Source organism: Botryllus schlosseri, chromosome 8 (assembly GCF_051294905.1).
Source record: "Botryllus schlosseri isolate E-star chromosome 8, Bs_hap1, whole genome shotgun sequence".
NCBI lineage: Eukaryota > Metazoa > Chordata > Ascidiacea > Stolidobranchia > Styelidae > Botryllus > Botryllus schlosseri.
Genome location: NC_137243.1, coordinates 26,383,388 through 26,392,114, shown reverse-complemented (window position 1 = coordinate 26,392,114; position 8,727 = coordinate 26,383,388). Strand labels below are relative to the sequence as shown.

The 8,727-nt window shown below is 39.8% G+C and overlaps 3 non-coding genes across 3 annotated transcripts; 2 read left to right on the top strand and 1 right to left on the bottom strand.

The window, feature by feature from the left end:
* Nucleotides 1-497: 497 nt before the first annotated feature.
* On the top strand, nt 498-570 carry Trnav-cac (transfer RNA valine (anticodon CAC)). The gene has a single exon. It is a non-coding gene; the product is annotated as a tRNA-Val (tRNA).
* Nucleotides 571-6,748: 6,178 nt separating this feature from the next.
* Trnar-ucu (transfer RNA arginine (anticodon UCU)) lies at nt 6,749-6,821 on the top strand. Its single transcript has one exon. It is a non-coding gene; the product is annotated as a tRNA-Arg (tRNA).
* A 611-nt stretch (nt 6,822-7,432) lies between these two features.
* Trnan-guu (transfer RNA asparagine (anticodon GUU)) lies at nt 7,433-7,506 on the bottom strand. The gene has a single exon. It is a non-coding gene; the product is annotated as a tRNA-Asn (tRNA).
* Between the last annotated feature and the right edge of the window lie 1,221 nt (nt 7,507-8,727).

The window sequence follows — 8,727 nt, the reverse complement described above, 5'->3', positions numbered from 1 at the left end:
TACTATACAACGACTCCAATATGCGTTTCCCAATTTATTTCACCGTGAAATTGGTAAGTTATAGTTTTACTACAATATTTTGTTTTTTTCATGTATTGCTGTTGCTATAGCCCCGATTTCGAAAGCCTTATATTGTTGGAACATCGCAGAAAATCAAAACGGAAATGACTTAATTCGGATCACGAGCTTGATTTTCGATTGGCAAATCCATCAATACCATTACTTTCAGTGGCGTATACTCGAAAAAACTATTCGTTTTTTCTCTGTAGATTTGTGCCCTGTATGTGCACTGTGCAGTGAGGTACAACTCATTCATGACGAGTGGTTTAAAAGCAACCTTAATATGAAAATTCCAAAATGAACAGATTGATGAATGTTTTGGATGTCCCACCATATTTCTACAATGCATTTTGCCACATAGAAATGTGGAGCGTTCGGCATTTGTGAATGAACATGAACAATTTATATAAATCAGCGAATACAATGCCGCTGTATGAAGTTCCGTAGTGTAGTGGTTATCACGTCTGCTTCACACGCAGAAGGTCCTGGGTTCAAGCCCCAGCGGAACTACTTTTTCTAACGTGTCCTTTTTCATGCACCGCAACTGGTATTGCGTAAATCAAATATTCACCTCGGAAGAGGGTGTGCGCAATACGCTATATTACAGTCAAACGTTCGTGACAAAGGATTAGTGATTCTCAAACTGCAGGGGGAGTGAAAACATCTGAAGCGGAACGCGAAGCAGTGCTCAACAGAATTTTTTTTTTGCGCTTTGCGTGATTTACCCAGTTGTGGTCAGTAACGAAGTACCTCTACTTTTTGGATGTACTCGGGTGGTTTTCCCCTACTTCTGCAACTTAGTCAAGTAGATCTGATTCTATCTACTTCTACTTCTACTTTGTAATATGTTGTGATCTACTAACATAGTTTTCGCTATTTTCAGTTTGTCATGTAGAAGTAGACTAATCCCTCAATACGAAAATAGCCTGAGGAATTTCGGGGCAGTTTTCACGGAGTACCAACATTTTATATTCATAAAAGTCAAGCAAAGTCCAGAAATTTTGTTGGGCTTCGCGCACAGTAGTTATGGAGTGACAAATATGTTTGCCCGAAAGTATCAGCGAATATCATTTAGCTACCGGATTGATTGGTTCCGCTCACACCGCATTGTCGCCCATATCAAATATTTCATCACAGTAAATATGACCCACCTTAACGTTTGAAACTAACGTTTCGCAATCTAGCAATCACCTGTCATATCGTAATCTAGCAGCCCATTACGTGTCTTGCTGATCTGGAAAATCCAGCTTTTTTGAACGTTACACCTGTTATAGCAGATCACCTTTAAAGCTTAATGGACAAAAGACATGAAATATATTTTCCACTTTTAACAAGTGGTATTTATATTTCACTTTCAATTGCGATGCGAGTATCATACTTTGAGTTCTAATTACTTTCAGTTCTTTTGTCTGCAGAACATACATGCTGAAGCATAAAAGCAAGTGTAGTAATGCATCTATTTTCCGAAAATATAGCTACACTAAATATAACTTTTACGATCCACAATATTTGTTATTAACGTATAATAATCGCACAAAGTGATGAAACCGTATCCTATACCACTTCTACGTATTGCTCTTCGCCTAAACATGGGGCCTTATAATATAGGGGAGGGCGCCATGTCATGATATTGTCTAAAACGGGGTGTTCTAGTAAACAAAGGGTTATAGTATCGCATTTTCATATCAATACTATAATTTGCCTCCCATGATGCGAAAGAATGCTTATTCTGTCAAGAATTGATACCTCCTGGGATGCATCAATACGAATCAAGCTCCCTGCACGTGCCGCATAGCTCAATTCGCAGCTTATGACAGTCCACGCAAGCGAATTAAGACTGTTTTCAAAACTACTTACTTACTTGAGTAGATTTAAAGTCAGTCAAATCTACTTCTACCTCAAGTAGTCTGAGGTGCCTAATTGAAGAAGTACTTCTACTCGTACTTCAGTAGATATTATCGTCGTTAGTTTTATTTCTACTTGAGTAGCTTTCTTGACTACTTTGACCGCCTCTGGATTTACCTTATATTCATCGTTATTGCTCTGTGTAGACTATGGTCCGAATTTCACATTTTATATTTAAGAATTCTGTCATCTACAGTCATAATCTTTCATGCCATCATACATCCGTTGGGGTTGCTAGCATTCTGGTTGTATTTTGTGATATGACGATGAAGGGGCGCGAAACTGTTCATTATCATAAAGGGAGGCGTGCCGTAAAAAGTTTGAAAACCACTGCCATAGAATATGTCAAATCATTTCGAAGCAACATCTTTATATCCCAGTGCATGTTGAGACAATTGCGACAAGGATATATTTTTCATGTCGCATACGGTCACAATATCTTACCTCCAGCAGCTAGATTTCTACTGATTTTACAGTACAACAATTATATTTAAGTCAATAATAAAACGATGCATACTAGGAGTCAGACAACTATAACTCGCGAGCCATGAATGCTATTTTGATGATGGTTTATGGCTCACGGAGGAATTCACGTAAGCAACATGTAAATTGTACTACTGGAATATAAAAAAAATCTAATAAAATATTCTGTACGAATTGCAAAGAAAAAAAGTTTGGTTCGTTGACTGTCTATGTTAGATTGAATCTTGATAACAAAAATTAAATTTTAGTACCAATTATCAATTTATAATATACTTATTGCCAATACCAAGCACGTGAATTTATTCAGAATATTTCTTGTCGCAATGGATCGGCCGGTTAGCTCAGTTGGTCAGGGCGTCGTGCTAATAACGCGAATGTCGCAGGTTCGAGCCCCGGACTGGCCACCACGTACGCCGCGATAGCTCAGTTGGGAGAGCGTCAGACTGAAGACCTGAAGGTCCCTGGTTCAATCCTGGGTCGCGGCAGTTTTGTCATTGGCAACTAGAAGTCCAGCAATGAAACTAAAACTGACTTCGGCACGCTGGCCAGCCGAGACTTGTGCCGCATACCGACGAATGATACAGAATATAAGAAGGCTTCTTCTATGTCAGTGGTCGGAAACCTATGGCTCGCGAGCCATATATGGCTCTTTTGGGTATAAGATATGGATGGCTCTTTGCCAAATATATATTTTTATACTGAATTGATCAATATCGCAGCAACTTGTTAGTACATTTTCATCACAGCCAGAATACTTATTCTCGTGGCAGTATAAACATTAGGGATGGTGTGAACGCGAGGTTCACGTTCGCGTTCTGTGTGTGAACCTCGGAAATTTAGAGGTTCGCGTTCACAACAGAACCTTGGTAGGTTCTGCACTGTGAACCTTTTTGGTAAATAGTAATTTGGACTTCACTATAAGATCTTTGGTTAAAATATATTGCATTTCAACTGCGGGTCACTCTATGCATGGCGCTGGCAGCATAAAAAATCAACACTAAACGAGCATGCACCTTGACAACATTAAAAGTTTTACTTGCTTTTTTGTTGCAAAAATTTCTCGAAATATCCAGCTTTCCGTTTGTGAATATTTAGTGACTCTCTGCTGTGAGCTTGACCCGCAACTACACAACATCACGAGCGATATACGTAGTCAGCGAATGATGCTTATTCAACCAATCAATGACATTGATATCGTTTTCTGATGTAAAAAATCGAGCGGGCGTACTGGGTCAATCTTGACTTCATATCCTTACTGTATCATTAAAACCAAATCCGTGCGATTAAGGTGCTGGCTACTGCTATATAACTTGTTGTTTATGGTATTGGTAGCGAGTATAGAAACCCGTTTTACACTCTGCTCAATATCAATGTAGCAATACTCAGACTCCGAACATATTGTCCGGTCTGTCAAAGACCGTTAAGGCGTAAGCTTATATTCCCTGGTAAGTCCTCGTCGAAATTGTTGGCAAAGCGACGGAATGTATTGATTTTTTGAGATTATTATATGCCTTCATAACCGCGGTTGATACATTTAGCGTTGTTTAAAACGCCAATATGTACTTCAGCAATGTGACATTATGTGGCTCGAGTCTTCGCTAGGTATCATAGGCTATCACTTCATTGAAAGATAGGGTTGGAATTAGCAATATGACGTCACGAGGTTCACGTTCGTGTTCACACAGAACCTTTCAAAAAGGTTCGCGTTCACACGAACCCGAACCTTTCAGAGGTTCACACCATCCCTAATAAACATGTCTTTGAGAGGTAAAGACAATGCCGTCTTCAGGTTTAGGGCTCGAACCCCTCTTTTCAAAATCCCCAAATTTAAGGTAATGTCGCGCCAGTGACCAATATCACTCGCGAATTCGATGAACCCGACACGAAATCTTGGATTGAACGATAAGTTGATTGATCAAAGAGAATAGCATACATGGGGACGCCAATATGACTACGCAGTTTTCAAATGCATATTATCTTCCTGATCTAACCCGCGAGATGAACTGCTGTGGACGTTTTATTCATAATTACAAACTCGAATTACAAGCACTGTCATATAGCTATCCAGTATATCCACGTTCTTGATTGGTAAGTAGCTCTGTAGTACCGGCGGTAAACGTAGGTGTGTAGCCCTACGTTAAGTGCTACCGCCGAATACTTTGAGGATTGGGAATTAGATCAGTATTTACATTTTCGGTATCAGTGCGACAGTTCGATTCGACTAATATCAGTTATAATAAATTCTAAGCTATTTACGATGAATTACGTTATCAATGGTGAGGCTTGACCCGTCTGTACCCTACCTCTCGTTTCACGCTGTATTTCCGAACAATAAATATGCAAATTGTGTGATTCTGGGAGTAAGATGTTCAAATTCTTGTCATTCATGAACAACAATAGAAAATACCAGTTGCAATTGAAGGTTTCACAGTTTTCGTTCACTCATCATGACGACAGGTCAGGTGCTGCGTCACTTGCCTCATCTGACACTGATGTGTCACAGCTTAATGAGGGTAGGCATATTTACTGCTGTAATGACCATGTTTGGCTCCACCTACGCATGTGATCATGGGTTCTCGCATTTGAAAAAAGCATTACGACGAACCTACGTTCTCGTAACTCAAGTATTGCGTGCTGAAATAAGGCAGCCAGCATGATTAGTACGAGATTTTACAGATAAAACGTGGCGCACACGACGAATATTATGTAGTGAGCTCGAATTGGTGCTACCATGACGTCACGAAATTTCAATTGTGACGTAACAGTTGTTTGACATGTGTGGCTCTTTGAAAGTTAAAATGGAAAATATATTGCCAATATGGCTCTTCGGACGAAAAAGGTTCCCGACCCCTGTGTGATAATACCACTCTTAGAAGTTCGTCAACTGGAGCTATCCAGAGAAATTAAATATATGAGACAATTTTTAATATGAGAGCAGATGACCCGACTTCTGGGAAGCAGTCAAGTCGGGCTCATTTTTAGTAGCAATCCGCAACAACATTATCAAAACAATGGTTCTGTGCGTGTCACTGGCCTTCCCACCAAACAAACTGGACGTTGAAACGCACAGAGAATCCACAGAGGAGCGTGCAAAGCACAAAGAATTATTATATTTGCAAGAAATCCGACAACTGTTACATACGTTAAACGGCCCGTAGCATTTATCTTGATGATTTACCCGACCGCAAGGTCAAAAAGCTTGAGAACAACTAATACAACTCATTGTAATAATAGTATTACCAGTATTCAATCGGTCAAATATTTAACTGGTATGGCTCGCGAGCGATCAAGATATTTTAATCCGGTCCATGATCAAATGAATTTGACACCCCTGATTTGAATCGAGCCGAACGGGGTTGGAATATAGTCCAGGGCTGATGCGACTCGTGCAGACTTGTAAAAACCACTGGATTGTCAAAAAGCGAAACTATAACTAAAGTTAGAACTACCCGATTTTTAAAATCCGTAACTAGAACTACAATAAAAACTACTAAATTTTCAAAATCAGCAACTAAAACTTGAAGTACTTGAAAAACCCTTAGTTAATTGACCATCAACTAACTGAATGGTTAGTTTGTAGAAGTCTGGACTCGTGTGATATTCAGAAGTTTGGAATCAAACGGAAAGGAATTAGTAGTTACAACGAATGATTTCACTTGGTAATGACCGGACGCGTTCTGTTAAAAAGGGGCAATAGGTTGACAAGATATAATCAACGATATCTTTGCATTTATGGGGCGAGTGTATCGCGATATAATACCATGGAAACAGGCGAACCGAATAATTTGAGGCTTATATAGGCTACTTATTTCATGAAATCGTAGAATGGCGGATTTCATCATCGCGGCTTGTTATTCCACAAAAATAATTATCTTAAGATTATATTTTCACCTGAACAAGACATACACAATGTACAATGGGATAAGACACAATGCGATGTAATGAACAGATAGAAGGATGCCAAACGACCAGTTGCGGTCTCTTGAAATGGGATCACCCTGGACTTAGTGCCGATATCACAGTTCCTTTTAGCTCCTAATCTCTAATCTGTAGTTGTTTGTTGCTTTTTCTGAGTGCGATCTATTGTCGGGTCTTTTACTGTTTTTTTTAGTCGCCGTAAGAGAAGCGATGCGTGGAAAGAGGACCCCAGATAACCTCCTGCGCGGAATCGAAACAGGGGTGCCCGATTAAGAGAACGCGATCTTTATATACTCACTAGCTATTCAACACGACATTGAGGAATACGCGGGCTTAGCGTATAAAAAAATTCTCAAAGGCGTCGACAGCACCGCATTGGTGGATCTCCGTAGCGCAATGGATAGCGCGATGGACTTCTAATCCAGAGGTTCCGGGTTCGTGTCCCGGCGGGGATGTGCTTTGATAGTGCGAACGTTTTGTTCGTATTATTGCTTGGTATGATTACGCTTGCGCTCGAAAAATAGGTTTTAAAAATTGATCAGAATCCCTCTCCCAGTGAATAGAACTGAGGCTCGAGTAGTTTTCTCATGAAATATCACGGTTACTTGGTTGGAAATCTAGAGTCGGATCGAATTCGCCACAATGACATGCTATGCCCGCAACCGGGCTAGCGCATGAGCAAAATAATGAGCATATGTTTTCGCGCGCAGTGGCTCAGTTTTAAATAAGTCGGATGGCGCCGAAAACTGACACTATCATCATGTTCATGATGTGTTATTGTTTCTTCTTCGGCTCGAATGTTATCCAAGCCCTTTGCGTACGGAAAACTGACTGTGAATCTATAAGGACTTCAGCATATATGTTCTTATATAGTATCATGATATGACCTTTCGCTCTAGCCCTTGATATCATGCGTACTTTGAGAATCTAACATTCATAGCCTATATTACAAGTTACGTACGAATAAGAAAATTGCACAATGCGAGTGCTAGAAGTTATATGTTGTTGACCAGACGTCTTCGATGCAGTTCCCTCAGCAAGCTATCACCATAACTATTTAAAATATCGTCCCTGGGTGGGCTCGAACCACCAACCTTTCGGTTAACAGCCGAACGCGCTGACCGATTGCGCCACAGAGACGGCTATACGTGGCGGTGGTTCTTAAGCCTTTTTTTATGCGGCCCCTTATGAAAGGGATAAGTTGTGTAGTAGGCCTATAACTAGGGCATCAATAATTTTATATTCGGGAAAGATTTGCAAATCACAATACTCATAATATCGGACCAGAATACGGTTAATTCGAAACTTTTTACTGGAATCGCCGTTGTGTTGACTGAAAAAGAATCATTTGTATTATTCGACTCCGGATGACCAACTCGAACGCCATTTTGTATTGATCCTTGTTGTCACTGTCATTGAAATCCTGATTTCGCGTCATTCACGGCCTTTTTTTATTTGTGCCTATACGCAGAGGTGGTCAGTAACGAAGTACTTCTACTTTTCCGAAGTACTTGAGTAGGTTACCTCTACTTCTGGTACTTACTCAAGTAGACCCGATTTTCGCTACTTCTACTTCTACTTCGTTATATTCTGTGATCTACTTACTTACTTTACGCTTTCTTCAGTTTGTCAAGTAGAAGTTGTTTAATCCTCCAATCGGGATGTTAGCCTGACGAATTTCGCGTCTGTTTTCACGGAGCATTAATATTTAATTTTCATAAAATTTGAGTAAAGCCCAGAGTTGTCGTCGCGCTTCACGGGCAGTGGATACGGGGTAACCAGTATAATTTCACGTAAGTATCGGTGAATATAATTTAGATGGGGAGTTGGCGTGGTTGCGTTCACACCGCATTGTCGCTCTTTGCAATATCAAATATTTCATCACAGTATAAAATATTATGGCTTATCATTATGTTTGAAACTGATGTTTCGCAAACAAGCATTTACTTATCATATCGTAATCTAGCAGTCCACGGCGTGTCCTAATCTGAAAAAGTGGACTCTGACTTTTTTTAGTTTTATAGCTGTTTTAGCATACCAACCTTCGAAACTTTCTGGATGACTAAAGACATGATATGTTCCACTTTTAGAAGTAGTATTTACATTCTATTTCACTCTCAATTCCCAGTATCATATACGTTGAGTTCTAATTAATATCAGTTTTTTGCCTGAATAACATACATGCTGAAGTATAAAAGAAAGTGTGGTAATGCCTTCAAGTTCCGGAAATAAAGCTACACAGTATGGCATTTTTACGATCCACCATATTTTATATTAATGTTTACTGATCGCGCAAAGTGTTTACACCCAATCCTATACAACTTCTCCGTATTACTCTTCGACAAAACTACCGGCCTTATA